The sequence below is a fragment of the Phocoena phocoena genome, chromosome 1 (genome assembly GCF_963924675.1).
Source record: "Phocoena phocoena chromosome 1, mPhoPho1.1, whole genome shotgun sequence".
In the NCBI taxonomy this organism is placed as follows: domain Eukaryota; kingdom Metazoa; phylum Chordata; class Mammalia; order Artiodactyla; family Phocoenidae; genus Phocoena; species Phocoena phocoena.
This window is the reverse complement of record NC_089219.1, coordinates 115,038,498-115,054,116: the sequence shown is the minus strand read 5'-3', so window position 1 is coordinate 115,054,116 and position 15,619 is coordinate 115,038,498. Positions and strand designations below refer to the sequence as shown.

The window sequence follows — 15,619 nt, the reverse complement described above, 5'->3', positions numbered from 1 at the left end:
TGACATTTAAACGAAGAATAATAGAAAGAGGGAATCGGCCAAGAAAGATGAAAATGAAAATGCTGGAAGTGAGATTTGAATTGAATGTAAATAAAGTCATAGAAGAAATAGCAGACGTGGGGAATGTTGACACTGCCACTGGTTGAGAAATTATCGATATGAACCTAGAGGAACTTAGTGAAAGCAAACTTATCAATATAAATGAAAAGGATGAAGGTGTCCCAGACGAAGTGACGCCTACAGAAAACTTCACATTTAAAGAACTCTCAATGTATCAAAAACTCAGTGTAAATTGGAAGCTGGCCCAGTCTTAGAAAGAATTATGAAAATTCACCAAGGCATAGAAAAGATACTCCATATCTATAAGTTATAGAATGAGAATAAAACAAGCACAGTTCAAACCGCTCTTGGTAAATATTTACAAGAAAATAAAACATTTAAATTCTGGATATTTTAATCATTTTCAGTGACAACATGCTAAATTAATACTAGTGTTACTATTGTTTTCAATATCCCTATACAGTTGACCCCAAAACAACATAGGTTTAAACTACGTGAGTCCACTTTTACATAGATTTTTTTCAATAAATACAGTACTACACAATCCACAGTTGGTTGAATCCACAGATATGGAAACACAGACACAGAGGGCCAGCTGTACAGTTATACACAGATTTTATGACTGTGACCCTCACATTGCTCAAGGGTCAACTGTGTGTTTATAACCAACAGTAAGAGGGTTTTTTAATGTTTCGACAAAAATTTTTAAAGGTGATGGAATGATCATAATTTTCCCATTGATTATTTAGGTCTTTTGCTTGGTTTCACTTTGCATGATCATTTTTTAGCATCCCACACTATTATGCAAAGTAAAGACTGACTTTATATTGTAAGATTTGGAGTCAAAATTTAAAAATTATAATTTGTTAACATCCATAATATCTTCTTATTGACATATCACTTCATTTTTCTTTAAAGAATGCCTTAATCCTTTGAAGCTTGGAAGGAATTAAGTACATTGGATTGGGATTCTAATATCATTCTGCTTATGGTATTAATTTTACTAAAATACCATGGCAAACTAGTACCAAGTCCATCAACCTAAAGGATATTTTTGGAAGTATACATTTGGCTTGTTTTCTGGAACCCATAATTTTATTAATATCTTCAAATTTTCCAAAGAAGTATTGAAGATTACCACAAATTGAATTCCTAATCCCATGATGGCATAAGCACTTCTTCTCTTATATTTAACAATGCTTTTAATTTCATATTTATATTTTCAATACACTCCAATGTTTTGTTGGAGACTGAAAAGTAATAGTACCATTTTTGTATGGTATTTTAAAACTATTTATAGATAGGCTTTTACTATATCTTTTAATACCAAAATTTTAAAAAGAATGTGCATAGATCAAAGTATATAGAATGCGAAGTTACTGTCCTTCTGCTTCACACTTACTTCAGATGCAGCCCTTTAAGATGGTAACCTAAAGTTCAGGCACCAGTGATATCTTTGACGATTTGCAAGTCTGGTGAAAGCTTTGCTGAACTTCTCAGTGTTTTTATCTGCCTCTCATGGAATCAGCAGATGCTCTTACTGGAAAAGCAGCCCCAACTACAGGGCTCATTCTGTGAATTTCTGTCTTCTCCTAGATATTGACCCAGTAATTTATTTCTCCTTTGTTGGTTCTTCAATGTCTTCAGGCAGATTTTATTTTAAATTTTCTCGTGTTTTCTACTTGTCCTTGACAAGAGAGTTGGTTCAAATTAGATAGTCCATCATTTCTAGAAGCAGAAGGCCTCTACTTTTTTTTTAATTGTTCATTAATAAAACCTACCATCCTTTCATGTGTGGAGCCTCAATTTATGTCTCAGAAATCTAGGCAACAACAACACTGGTACAGGCAAGTTGAGACTCTATAGTGGGAAGTGACCCCTGAGCATGTGTATAAAACATGTAAATTCAAGGTGAATTTCTTCACAGGTCTCCTTGACCATGAAGCTAGTTCAAAATAATATAGGAGAGGAACCAAATTATCAAAGCTTATCACACCTAGTCCAGACTGAAAACCAAGGCAAAAACTGGCACTAATTGTTTTGTTGCCTAATGCTTTAAAATAATCTGTATCTAACAGTCTCTGATTCCTTTAACAGATAATTTGCCTCAGCCATTCCTCCTGAGGCAGCCTAATTGAAGGTCATTGCTCATAGAATCTCATGCACATTTCCTAAGATGTGCTTTGTGGCCAGTGTTTTCAACACTAACTTTGTTTGTGAGGCCTGTGTGTTTACTTAAGCCTTGGCAAGTAAATTTCTACTTCCGTAGAAATGCACTCTTGCTCTAGTGGATGCTGTGGAGCCACCAGTGTACCCGCTTCAGGACAAACATAAGTGTTTCCCTCAGCCTGAGGGAGTGTTGGCTGCTGACATCTCACAGACATGTCCCTCTCCAGGCATTGCCTTCAGTGGGAGAGTTGCTCTGTCCAAGGGGACATCCCTTCCCTGAGAGCACATACCAAATATGTGAGTAAAAAGTTAAGTCCCATTACCTAGTTTTAGGAAGTCTCTGAAGGGTCATCCTAGCTCCAGAACTCTCTGTGAGTTTGACTAAATCCTCTACTGAAACTGCATCACAGTTCAACCTCCCCCTCTCCTCAGTCCTGCTGTTCCTGAAAGCACTCCCAGCAAGCCTTCTGCATGCAGACATCCACCTGAGTACGTTTTCTCAGAAACTGACCTATGACACTCATCTGTATAAAAATAGCCACTTGACTTGGACAAAGCCATCCTAAGTAGCAGCAACTTGCCACAGTAAACCCTCAAATGGACACGAGAAGCAAAGTCCTACAAAAACCTGCTCAGGCCACAACAATATAAAGGCAACTACATGGCATACAAAAAGCTCCATGTAGAGAATGGATAAAGAAGATGCAGTACATATATACAATGAAATATTAGCCATGAAAAGGAATGGAATAATGCCATTTGCAGCAACGTGGATGGACTTAGAGACTGTCATACTGAGTGAAGTAAGTCAGACAGAGAAAGACAAATATCATATGATATCGCTTATATGTGGAACCTAAAAAAATGGTACAAATGAACTTATTTACAGGATGGAAATAGAGTCACAAATGTAGAAAACAAACTTATGGTTACCAGGCAGTAAGGGTGAGGGGGATAAATTGGGAGATTGAAACTGACATAGACACACTACTATATATAAAATAGATAACTAATAAGGACCTACTGTATAGCATAGGGAACTATATTCAATACTCTTTAATGACCTATATGGCAAAAGAATCTAAAAAAGAGTGTACATATATATATATATATATATATAAAACGGAGCACCTTGCTGTACACCTGAAACTAACACAACATTGTAAATCAACTATACTCCAATAAAAAATTTTTTAATTAAAAATTTTTAAAAAAGCTCCATGTTGAACCATATGGGTCACTACACACTCACGAGGCCAGAGACTCATGTGGGCATTCCCTAATTTCTAAAGACAAAGGTTTCTCACAGATTAATTTGTTCTCCATTTCCATAACAATTTTCCCCTCCAAACTTGTATTCTAACAAAGGCCCCAGCAGCCTTTATTAATTCTCTTATGAATTAAACTTATTATCCTAAACTACGGACATCCATCGACCTTCCATTTTATTTAAAATGAGTGAAAATGTATGCTAAAAATTTATTCCAACCTTGTTTATAAGTTATAGACTTTCCTTGGTTTTGTTTTAAGTTACAGCTGTTCTCTAGGCTCAGTACAGAGGAAGTTCCTTTTTCTATTTTGGGTTTATTTCAATGGGATGAATTATGAAATATTTCCCTTTACTGTTTTCCCAGAAGTTCACTCTGATTTTTAACATGTTTCTTTTTGTATAAATTTTGGAATGACTGGTTGCATTTTCTCCTTTCCCTTAGAAAATATACAGATAAAAATAAAACTAGAGGGGCTTCCCTGGTGGTGCAGTGGTTGGGAGTCCACCTGCCGATGCAAGGGACGTGGGTTCGTGCCCCGGTCCGGGAAGATTCCACATGCCGCAGAGCGGCTGGGCCCGTGAGCCATGGCTGCTGAGCCTGCACGTCCAGAGCCTGTGCTCGGCAACAGGAGAGGCCACAGCAGTGAGAAGCCCGCGTACCGCAAAAATAAATAAATAAATAGATAAATAAATAAATAAATAAAACTAGATACAGATAACATGGGTGTTACTGTGAAAATTTTGATTTAGCCTTAGCAGAAAATAAACCAAAGCTATCAACACATTTTTAGGCAGATAAAGTCTCATTTTATTGAATGAGTGATCTATGTAATTGCTGAGGCCACTATGTACAGACAAGATGGGGAGAACCTATTTCTTGGTCTCTTCCTCCTTGGACAAAGCCTTGATGATTTCCCCCTTCTTGGCTTGGAACCCGTCTTCACGTTGCTCTCATGCTTCCCTGGTCTTAGACCTGCGGGCCTCAGCCTAGTTGGTCTGAAGCTTCTTGCAAGCTTGTGGATATGTTCCATGAGAACCTGCTTGTTTTTGAACACATTACCCTTCACTTTCAGGTACAGGCTGTGATACATGTGGCGGTCAATCTTCTTAGATTCACAGTATCTTCTGAGCAACCGGCGTGGAATTCTTATCCTTCTCCTCATCTAGGTTACCTTCTTGGGCATTCGAGCACTGGCAGTACACTTTCACTTACCTAGGTCCATAAGCAGGCCGAGGTATTTTTCCGGCTTCAAGCCTGGGAATGGACAGTCGTAGGCTTCTGGATGATCAGCCCATATATATATATACATTTTTTTTTTTTTTTTTTGCGGTACACGGGCCTGTCACTCTTGTGGCCTCTCCCGCTGCGGAGTACAGGCTCCGGACGCGCAGGCCCGGCGGCCATGGCTCACGGGCCCAGCTGCTCCGCGGCATGTGGGATCTTCCCGGACCGGGGCACGAACCCGTGTCGCCTGCATCGGCAGGCAGACTCTCAACCACTGCGCCACCAGGGAAGCCCAATCAGCCCATCTTTGATCAGCTTCCAGATCTGCTGATGGGAGTTGGCATTGAAGATTTCACTAGTCTCAACGGCGTCCAACCAGACCTTCCTTTTGCTGCCGCAAAGGACACTGGAAGCAAGCCTCTTCTGAAGCCTGAGCGTACTCACGGCCACAGTGGCAAAAGGAAAGCCAAAGTTATCAATTGATATTCAACTAACATCTTGGATTAGTTAGGATCAAATGTGGCTGCAAGTGACAGAAAATTCAAATGAACAATATCTTTAAAAACATGTAGTTATATTTCCCTCTCTTGTGAAAAGACAGAAGTAGGCAATTCAGGGTTGTTATGGCATCTCACTGTGTCCGGGATTTGGTTCCCGTTTCCTCTTTTGTTTGGGGGGTTTTGTCTTTGCTTTTTTTGTTTTCTTTTGGTCTTCGCCATGCTTGGTCCTCATTCCAAAGGTCATCCTGTTCTCTGAGTTGGATGTAAGAGGTCCTTCCATCAAATCCACCTTTTAGCCGACAGTAAGGAAAAAGGAATAAGCCAAACACACTCACCCCCACCCCACACCGCTCAGATCCACTTTGCAGGAGCTGTACACTGCATTAATCAGACCTCAGTCACATAACCACAACCAGCTAAGAGGGTCCCTAAGAGATGTAGTTTTATTCTGCCCAGCTAATAATTGCTTGTTAATATATTCTAGAGGAAGTGCAAAATAGATTCTGGGAGACAACCAGTTGTCTGTGCTATATAACCCCATTTGGTAATTCATCTGTCTATTTAGGTACATAAATGTATAGTTGGTAACTTGAATAGGTCTCCTGGAAATAACATTGTTCAAAGCCCATGAGTGTTTCTCTGACACTTTATACCCAAATTAGGGCTCATAATCATTTTAAATATTTCCCTTCTAAAGTTATATCTGGCATTCTCTCTGAAGTAGAATAGGTTGTGCATTGAGGATGGATGGAGTTGTAGGTAGGCCAACAAGCGCCTCTGTATTAGAGCAGAACCAAATTATATCTCAGGAAGAATCTTGGTCCTCACTGCAGATATTATCAGCCTCCTGGGAGCAAACCTAAGATTCAAACAACAGTCCGTGAGTAGGTCTCCAAAAGCCACAAGAAATTTGCAATTGCAAATTCCACCTACAACTCCACTGATTATTAAAGTTACTGCTCTGCATTTAACAGATAATATAAAACTGTCATATATACGGTGTATGTACATAACCTGAAAGTCTCTGCTGCTAAAAAAAAACTCAAGTTAGTTCAACATAAACAATATTTATGGGAGACTTAGAGTCTACTCACTCCTGTAGATTATATAAGATCTGCCATTGAGTTTGCCAGAACATCAGAGAGCTGCACAGGTGGACCAGATGCTGCGTGTTGCATAGTTACTTTCCCCACTTTTTGTTTTAGGCTGGCATGATCACCTTACTTTAAGAGACTTAAAATGGGCCTGTGAACCTCATAAAATTTACTGAAAGAATACTCCTTGAGAACATTTTTTACTGCACCAAATAGTTTATTCTCTATAAGAACTGATGGGAGAATCTTCCTTGTGGCCTCAGGACCAGGAAGAGTGATACTTTCCCTGAACAACGTATTTGTCTGTTTCTTCTAGACACTGTGAATGTGTAATTGATCCTGTCTTAATCACTTTATAAGTCCTCCAATAATTCATGACCCACATGTATAGGGTGTATAAGGTGTCGTGACACTTTGTTTTTTAATTTACTCCATTCTTGATTTCATCTTACTTACTGGCCATATCTTCCTTTGGATTCAATTCCTAAATTTTCATTGATATATCTTTAATATTACATGCATGCTTTTGTAAGTGGCTTTCAATTAGTTTTAGAGATAACATGTTATTGTGAATTTAAGCATGGATTTGTAAGCTGTTTGACGATTTGGGGGCCATAACACTTCTAATTTTTGAATAATAATGAAGATGCTGAAAAGATGCTGTTTTAATCTCTACTGCCACCCAGTGGTAAGGTATAGAAACTTATCCCAATCCTGTAGCCTTTGATGATTACAAAAACTCACGTTTTCAGTGTTTTAATGTTGCAGATATTTTTATTCTGTTCTTAGACAAACAAGTATTTTATATGATATTACATTTTTTATGTTTTTCCCCTGAGAAGGAACTACTCACGGTGCAACCCATCATCCCAACTCACTCATTAAACATTTTCCAATTTTTATTTTGTTATGCTGTGTTTTGCCTTTGGAATCTTAAGTGCAGATTGTTGACTTAATCATTCTCCTCCATTATGGCTCGTGGACACCATTTGTTCAAGCAGACTTCCTTTGTGAAATATTTATTTACTTATCCCCATATCCTTCTCTTCCCCACATTCTAAAGTATAAATATATTATCCTGCTAGGTGTTCTTATAAAATGTGGTATTGTTTGATGTCTACAGCTTTAATTTCCACAGATGGTATTATACTATACTATTAATATTATTTCATTCAGCACTCTTTTAAAGACCTTCCCCTGTTATTCTGTGTCAAGTTTTTGTTTCTATCAATACCTGTTACATAAAATCTCATAGTGTGGATATACTGCACTTTTCTTAGGTGTTTCCATAGAGATGAACATCGAGCATGCTTCCAACCCCTCACTACCATAAAAACTCTGTGATAACCATCTCTACATATGTTCTCTCTTGGAGCTGGGTAAACATTTCCCATTACACATATTCAGAAGTGGGATTGCAGGGTCAATATGTACGTCATTAGACAAGTTGCTACCGCAAACTCTTCAGAATTATATCATCACCATCAATATATGGGGATTTCCATCTATTTCACAACCCTGCAAACACCGGGCTCCTGCAGCTTTTTAATTTTGTAAATTTAGTGGTATAAAATGAGATCTTGTCTTAATTTTCATTACTCTATCAATGAGTTTAAGTGTAACTTTAATTTCAACAAATAGTATTATATGTGTTCTTTATTTGTTAATGTAGTTCACTCAGCACTCTTTTAAAGAGCTTCCCATATTACTCTTTGTATATATGTACAAAATACATATACACATTTTGTTTTAAAAATTTCAAATACTTCCTTCAGTTTTTCACCCACTAATTTTGCTGGGTGTATACTTTATTGAAGAGAAAGCCTTGAGGGTCGGCGGGAAGATGGCGGAAGAGTAGGACGTGGAGATCGCCTTCCTCCTCACGGATACACCAGAAATACATCTACACGTGGAACAACTCCTACAGAACACCTACTGAAGGCTGGCAGAAGACCTCAGAGCTCCCAAAAGGCAAGAAACTCCCCACGTACCTGGGTAGGGCAAAAGAAAAAAGAAAAAACAGAGACAAAAGAATAAGGACGGCACCTGCATCAGTGGGAGGGAGCTGTGAAGGAGGAAAAGTTTCCACACACTAGGAAGCCCCTCCGCGGGCGGAGACTGCGGGAGGCGGAGGGGGGAGCTTCGGCACCGCGGAGTAGCGCACAGCACCGGGTGCGGAGGGCAAAGTGGGCAGATTCCTGCACAGACGATCGGTGCCGACCGGCACTCACCAACCCGAGAGGCTTGTCTGCTCACCCGCCGGGGCGGGCGGGGCTGCGAGCTGAGGCTCGGGTTTCGGTTTTGGACAGAGCGCAGGGAGAGGACTGGAGTTGGCGGCTTGAGCATAGCCTGAAGGGGTTGGTGCGCCACGACTAGCCGGGAGGGAGTTCGGGGAAAAGCCTGCACCGGCCGAAGAGGCAAGAGACTTTTTCTTCCCTCTTTGTTTCCTGGTGCGCGAGGAGAGGGGTTTAAGAGCGCTGCTTAAAGGAACTCCAGAGACGGGCGCGAGCCGCGGCTAAAAGCGCGAACCCCAGAGACGGGCGCGAGCTGCGGCTGAGGGCGCGAGCCCCCGAGACGGGCGCGAGCCGCGGCGGGAAGCGCGAGCCCCAGAGACGGGCGCGAGCCGCGGCTGAAACCGCGGAGCCCAGAGACGGGCGGGAGACGCTGGGGCTGCTGCTGCCGCCACCAGGGGGGCTGTGTGCGAGCACAGGTCACTCTCCGCGCCCCTCTTCCGCGGAGCCTGTGCGGGCCGCCACTGCCAGGTTCCCGGGATCCAGGGACAACTTCCCCGCGAGTGCGCACGGCGGGTCTCGGGCCGGTGCAGCGTCACGCCGGCCTCTGACGCAGCGTCACGCCGCCTCTGCCGCCGCAGGCCCGCCCCGCACGCAGTGCCCCGCCTTCCCCCATCCCCCAACCCCCGGCCTGAGTGAGCCGGAGGTCCCGAATCAGCGGCTCCTTTAACCCCGTCCTGTCTGAGCAAAAAAACAGACGCCCTCCAGCGATCTGCGCGCAGGGGCAGGGCCGGGTACAAAGCTGAGCTCCTGTGAGCTGTGAGAGCAGGGAGGAAAGGGGTAGGTTTCTCCCGGCAGCCGCCGAGGCGGCGGATTGAAGCTCCACAATCAACTTGATGTGCCCTGCAGTGTGGAATACCTGAATAGACAGGGAGTGATCCCAAATTGAAGAGGGGGAATTTAGGAGCGAGATCTGTGATTTTTTCCCCTTTTCCTCTTTTTGTGAATATGTGCGTGTATGCTTCTGTGTGAGATCTTGTCTGTATACTCTTGCTTCCACCATTTGTCCTAGGGCTCTATCCGTCCATGGTTTTTTTTTTTTTTAAAAAAAAAAAAAATTTTTTTTTAATAATTAATTTTAATTGTAATAACTTTATTGAACTTTACCTTCGTTCTTTCTTTCTTTCTTTCCTTCCCTCCTCCCCTCCTTTAGACAGCAAATCACCCCAGGTTGAGGGGGTGGTCTCTGGGAGCAGGATTTATGATTTTTCCCCCTTTGCCTCTCTTTGTGAACGTGTATGTGTATGTTTCTGTGTAAGATTTTCTCTGTATAGCTTTGCTTCCAACATTTGTCCTAGGGCTCTATCCGTCCATGGTTTTTTTTTTAAAAAAAAATTTTTTTTCTTAATAATTAATTTTAATTGTAATAACTTTGTTGTACTTTACCTTCGTTCTTTCTTTCTTTCCTTCCTTCCTTCCCTCCTTTAGACAGCGAATCACCCCAGGTTGAGGAGGTGGTCTCTGGGAGCAGGATTTATGATTTTTCCCCCTTTGGCTCTCTTTGTGAACACGTATGTGTATGCTTCAGTGTAAGATTTTCTCTGTATAGCTTTGTTTCCAACATTTGTCCTAGGGTTCTATCTGTTCTTTTTTTTTTTTTTTTCTTTCTAAATATTTTTTAGTACAATAACTATATTATACTTTATTTTATTTTTACTGTATCTTCTTTCTTTCTGTCTTTTTTCCTTCTTTCCCTCCTTCCTTCCTCCCTTCCTCCCTCCCTCCCTCCCTCCTTTCTTTCCTTCTTTGCTTCTTTCTTCCTTCCTTCCTTTCCTCCTTTCCTCCTTTCCTTCTTTCTTTCCTCAAACTTCTCCTAATTCTCTCTACATTTTCTCCTTCTTTCCCTCCTTCCTTCCTTCCTTCCCCCCTCCCTCCCTTTCTTTCCTTCTTTGCTTCTTTCTTCCTTCCTTCCTTTCCTCCTTTCCTTCTTTCTTTCCTCATACTTCTACTAATTCTCTCTACATTTTCTCCTTCTTTCCCTCCTTCTTTCCTTCCTCCCTCCCTCCCTCCCTCCTTTCTTTCCTTCTTTGCTTCTTTCTTCCTTCCTTCCTTTCCTCCTTTCCCTCTTTCTTTCCTCATACTTCTACTAATTCTCTCTACATTTTCTCCTTCTTTCCCTCCTTCCTTCCTTCCTTCCTCCCTCCCTCCCTCCTTTCTTTCCTTCTTTGCTTCTTTCTTCCTTCCTTCCTTTCCTCCTTTCCTTCTTTCTTTCCTCATACTTCTAATAATTCTCTCTACTTTTCCTCCCTTTTATTCTGAGCCGTGTGGATGAAAGGCTCTTGGTGCCTTGGCTCCAGATTACTCTAGCCCAGGAGGCAGGGCTCTGCCTCTGAGGTAGGAGAGCCAACTTCAGGACACTGATCAACAAGAGACCTCCCAGCTCCACATAATATTAAACGGTGGAAATCTCCCAGAGACCTCCATCTTAACACCAGCACCCAGCTTCACTCAACGACCAGCAAGCCACAGTGCTGGACAACCTATGCCAAACAACTAGCAAAACAGGAACACAACCCCACCCATTAGCAGAGAGGATGCCTAAAATCAGAATAAGGCCACAGACACCCCAAAACACACCACCAGACGTGAACCTGCCCACTAGAGAGACAAGATCCATCCTCATCCAGCACAACACAGGCACTAGTCCCCTCCACCAGGAAGCCTACACAACCCGCTGAAACAACCTTAGCCACTGGAGACAGACATCAAAAACAACGGGAACTACGAACGTGCAGCCTGCAAAAAGGAGACCCCAAACACAGTAAGATAAGCAAAATGAGAAGACAGAAAAACACACAGCAGATGAAGGAGCAAGATAAAAACCCACCAGACCTAACAAATGAAGAGGAAATAGGCAATCTACCTGAAAAAGAATTCAGAATAATGATAGTAAGGATGATCCGAAATCTTGGAAGTAGAATGGACAAAATGCAAGAAACAGTTAACAAGGACCTAGAAGACATAAAGATGAAACAAGCAACGATGAACAACGCAATAAATGAAATTAAAAGTACTCTAGATAGGATCAATAGCAGAATAACTGAGGCAGAAGAATGGATAAGTGACCTGGAAGATAAAGTAGTGGAAATAACTACTGCAGAGCAGAATAAAGAAAAAAGAATGAAAAGAACTGAGGACAGTCTCAGAGACCTCTGGGACAACATTAAACGCACCAACATTCGAATTATAGGGGTTCCAGAAGAAGAAGGAAAAAAGAAAGGGACTGAGAAAATATTTGAAGAGATTATAGTTGAAAACTTCCCTAATATGGGAAAGGAAATAGTTAATCAAGTCCAGGAAGCACAGAGAGTCCCATACAGGATAAATACAAGGAGAAATACGCCAAGACACATATTAATCAAACTATCAAAAATTAAATACAAAGAAAGCATATTAAAAGCAGCAAGGGAAAAACAACAAATAACACACAAGGGAATCCCCATAAGGTTAACAGCTGATCTCTCAGCAGAAACACTACAAGCCAGAAGGGAGTGGCAGGACATACTGAAAGTGATGAAGGAGAAAAACCTGCAACCAAGATTACTCTACCCAGCAAGGATCTCATTCAGATTTGATGGAGAAATTAAAACCTTTACAGACAAGCAAAAGCTGAGAGAGTTCAGCACCACCAAACCAGCTTTACAACAAATGCTAAAGGAACTTCTCTAGATAAGAAATGCAAAAGAAGGAAACGACCTATAATAACGAACCCAAAACAATATAGAAAATGGGAATAGGAACATACATATCGATAATTACCTTAAATGTAAATGGACTAAATGCTCCCACCAAAAGACACAGATTGGCTGAATGGATACAAAAACAAGACCCTTATATATGCTGTCTACAAGAGACCCACCTCAGACCTAGAGACACATACAGACTGAAAGTAAGGGGATGGAAAAAGATATTCCATGCAAATGGAAACCAAAAGAAAGCTGGAGTAGCAATTCTCATATCAGACAAAATAGACTTTAAAATAAGGACTATTAAAAGGGATAAAGAAGGACACTACATAATGATCAAGGGATCGATCCAAGAAGAAGATATAACAATTGTAAATATTTATACACCCAACATAGGAGCACCTCAATACGTAAGGCAAATACTAACAGCCATAAAAGGGGAAATTGACAGTAACACATTCATAGTAGGGGACTTTAACACCCCACTTTCACCCATGGACAGATCATCCAAAATGAAAATAAATAAGGAAACACAAGCTTTAAATGATACATTAAACAAGATGGACTTAATTGATATTTATAGGACACTCCATCCAAAAACAACAGAATACACATTTTTCTCAAGTGCTCATGGAACATTCTCCAGGATAGATCATATCTTGGGTCACAAATCAAGCCTTGGTAAATTTAAGAAAATTGAAATTGTATCAAGTATCTTTTCTGACCACAACGCCATGAGACTAGATATCAATTACAGGAAAAGATCTGTAAAATATACAAACACATGGAGGCTAAACAATACACTACTTAATAATGAAGTGATCACTGAAGAAATCAAAGAGGAAATAAAAAAATACCTAGAAACAAATGACAATGGAGACACAACGACCCAAAACCTATGGGATGCAGCAAAAGCAGTTCTAAGGGGGAAGTTTATAGCAATACAAGCCCACCTTAAGAAGCAGGAAACATCTCGAATAAACAACCTAACCTTGCACCTCAAGCAATTAGAGAAAGAAGAACAAAAAAGCCCCAAAGCTAGCAGAAGGAAAGAAATCATAAAAATCAGATCAGAAATAAATGAAAAAGAAATGAAGGAAACGGTAGCAAAGATCAATAAAACTAAAAGCTGGTTCTTTGAGAAGATAAACAAAATAGATAAACCACTAGCCAGACTCATCAAGAAAAAAAGGGAGAAGACTCAAATCAATAGAATTAGAAATGAGAAAGGAGAAATAACAACTGACACTGCAGAAATAAAAAAAAATCATGAGAGATTACTACAAGCAACTCTATGCCAATAAAATGGACAATCTGGAAGAAATGGACAAATTCTTAGAAATGCACAACCTGCCAAGACTGAATCAGGAAGAAATAGAAAATATGAACAGACCAATCACAAGCACTGAAATTGAAACTGTGATTAAAAATCTTCCAACAAACAAAAGCCCAGGACCAGATGGCTTCACAGGTGAATTCTATCAAACGTTTAGAGAAGAGCTAAGACCTATCCTTCTCAAACTCTTCCAAAATATAGCAGAGGGAGGAACACTCCCAAATTCCTTTTACGAGGCCACCATCACCTTGATACCAAAACCAGACAAGGATGTCACAAAGAAAGAAAACTACAGGCCAATATCACTGATGAACATAGATGCAAAAATCCTCAACAAAATACTAGCAAACAGAATCGAACAGCACATTAAAAGGATCATACACCATGATCAAGTGGGGTTTATTCCAGGAATGCAAGGATTCTTCAATATACGCAAATCTATCAATGTGATAAACCATATTAACAAATTGAAGGAGAAAAACCATATGATCATCTCAATAGATGCAGAGAAAGCTTTCGACAAAATTCAACACCCATTTATGATAAAAACCCTCCAGAAAGTAGGCATAGAGGGAACTTTCCTCAACATAATAAAGGCCATATATGACAAGCCCACAGCAAACATCATCCTCAATGGTGAAAAACTGAAAGCATTTCCACTAAGATCAGGAACAAGACAAGGTTGCCCACTCTCACCACTCTTATTCAACATAGTTTTGGAAGTTTTAGCCACAGCAATCAGAGAAGAAAAGGAAATAAAAGGAATCCACATCGGAAAAGAAGAAGTAAAGCTGTCACTGTTTGCAGATGACATGATACTATACATAGAGAATCCTAAAGATGCTACCAGAAAACTACTAGAGCTAATCAATGAATTTGGTAAAGTAGCAGGATACAAAATTAATGCACAGAAATCTCTGACATTCCTATATACTAATGATGAAAAATCTGAAAGTGAAATCAAGAAAACACTCCCATTTACCATGGCAACAAAAAGAATAAAATATCTAGGAATAAACCTACCTAAGGATACGAAAGACCTGTATGCAGAAAATTATAAGACACTGATGAAAGAAATTAAAGATGATACAAATAGATGGAGAGATATACCATGTTCGTGGATGGAAGAATCAACATTGTGAAAATGACTCTACTACCCAAAGCAATCTACAGATTCAATGCAATCCCTATCAAACTACCACTGGCATTTTTCACAGAACTAGAACAAAAAATTTCGCAATTTGTATGGAAACACAAAAGACCCCGAATAGCCAAAGCAATCTTGAGAACGAAAAAAGGAGCTGGAGGAATCAGGCTCCCTGACTTCAGACTATACTACAAAGCAACAGTAATCAAGACAGTATGGTACTGGCACAAAAACAGAAAGATAGATCAGTGGAACAGGATAGAAAGCCCAGAGATAAACCCACGCACATATGGACACCTTATCTTTGATAAAGGAGGCAGGAATGTACAGTGGAGAAAGGACAGCCTCTTCAATAAATGGTGCTGGGAAAACTGGACAGGTACATGTAAAAGTATGAGATTAGATCACTTCCTAACACCATACACAAAAATAAGCTCAAAATGGATTAAAGACCTAAATGTAAGGCCAGAAACTATCAAACTCTTAGAGGAAAACATAGGAAGAACACTCTATGACATAAATCACAGCAAGATCTTTTCTGACCCACCTCCTAGAGTAATGGAAATAAAAACAAAAATAAACAAATGGGACCTAATGAAACTTCAAAGCTTTTGCACAGCAAAGGAAACCATAATCAAGACCAAAAGACAACCCTCAGAATGGGAGAAAATATTTGCAAATGAAGCAACTGACAAAGGATTAATCTCCAAAATTTACAAGCAGCTCATGCAGCTCAATAACAAAAAAACAAACAACCCCATCCAAAAATGGGCAGAAGACCTAAACAGACATTTCTCCAAAGAAGATATACAGAATGCCAACAAACACATGAAAGAATGCT

General features: G+C 40.3%; 1 pseudogene; it reads right to left on the bottom strand.

Annotated features, from left to right (window-relative positions):
* Window positions 1–4,369: 4,369 nt before the first annotated feature.
* The window catches only part of LOC136139009 (large ribosomal subunit protein eL19-like), a 37,767-nt pseudogene continuing 26,517 nt past the window's right edge, over window positions 4,370–15,619 (bottom strand).